The sequence below is a fragment of the Schistocerca americana genome, chromosome 3 (genome assembly GCF_021461395.2).
Source record: "Schistocerca americana isolate TAMUIC-IGC-003095 chromosome 3, iqSchAmer2.1, whole genome shotgun sequence".
Taxonomy (NCBI): Eukaryota; Metazoa; Arthropoda; class Insecta; order Orthoptera; family Acrididae; genus Schistocerca; species Schistocerca americana.
The window spans coordinates 178,368,547-178,370,233 of record NC_060121.1 but is presented as its reverse complement, the minus strand read 5'-3'; positions in this window follow the sequence as shown (position 1 = coordinate 178,370,233).

Genomic DNA, 1,687 nt, shown 5'->3' with positions numbered 1-1,687 from the left:
GTGGAAGCCACGTTCACAGGTGCCATGTGGGTTGTGTTCCGACGAATATTGGCTGCTGTGGAGACAAAAAATATTCTCACGAGTGAAGTTAGATTCGTCATTCCATATCATGTTATTTATAAAAAAATTTATCTTACACTTGGAGCAAAAGCCATTCACAAAACTGTACTCATCGAATGCGGTCTTCTGGCCGCTAGTGTTGAGTTAATGTGTAATAATACGGATGTAGTTCTTCAGCATGCAACACTTCAACAACCAGTCTCCTAGACATTTGGAAATGCCTTGCAATATCACAGGTAATTCGCAGAGGTGATTGGTGAACAGTTTCAATAATCGCATCCTCTGTTTGGGGAGTACGTCTGAAGTCTAGACCTTGGACTACCTTTGTCCATTACTTATGGTTGAAGATTATCGATTTCTCGAAGGCGTAGTTCCAGGAGGCAAAAAACATTGTTATTGGGATGGTGTCTTTGAGGGTAACATGCAACATATGAGTGAGCAGCAGGATGCGCCCAGCACCTAAAGCATATCGACGTATTTCTCATTTGCGTACTCCATCAGAAAGCTGTCTTTCATTAACTTGACAGGATCAGTTGTGGTTGTGTAAGTGTGCAGTTATTAGACACATGGATGCTGTTTTATGGATCTCACTGCCATTTGACATGACAGCTTGTCACACTAGTGTGGAGTGATACATATTTCTCTGGACATTCTGATGCACAGCACGAAGTGACAGTGTTGCCAGCTCCTCGTTTTCGTACACGTGTTTATAAAATGACTTCAATCTGATTTTTCAAAATAAACTTTTATCTTGAATCTGCATTAGGAATTGCATGCCAACCACCAAGCGCAGCGTTTTTTCTTCAGTATGTAAGTGTGAAAAATAATTGACTCTTAAACCAAGTGTGGTACGTAGAGGAAAGCTTTTCACAAACAATTACTTGATCACTTTGCATTAAATATATCATGTGCAAGACGTACTTATTATAAATTTTTTTATTTATTTATACAAATGCATTCTCGTAGGGCTGCTTCACTTTAATGTTGTGTTCTGGTTGGGTAGTGAGGAGAGAAGGGGTGTGGTATGTAAAGTTCAATTGTACTACTTACTTTAATTTTTTTTTAATTTGTTTTGTTTATTGGAACTACATTGTGATTGGGTTGCCTTATTTTAATACTATACTGAGATAGTGTGAAGAGGGGACAGGAAGGATGGGAAGGGGCAGGTGGAAGGATTACAAAGCACTACTGAGCTAGTTCATTTTTATTTATTTGTATTATTTGTTTATTGAAAGTTCATCCTGACAAGCTTTCTCATTTTAATACTTCATTGCGAATGGCTGCAGGGGAGAGGGGAGTAGGGTCTAAAGCACAGCTGAGCTCTTATCACCTCTTGGATTTTTTGATTGGCTTGATGACGTCACTGACAATGAGGGGCAGTGCCTAATGATGCCATGATTGCTTGCATTACAAAGTGGTCATGTGACTGCATTCCTTGCATTCCAAAGTGAATCAGAAGATCCACAGACATACTACTCACAGCATTTTTCGTATCACTATCTTCCCTATCCTATTCCCATAGAAATCACATAAGCAAATAACGTTGCTAGGAACTTACAGCTCCGTTATCCTCACAGGATACAAGACTGTTCACATGGACATAATTTGCCAAGCCTCGGATAATCGT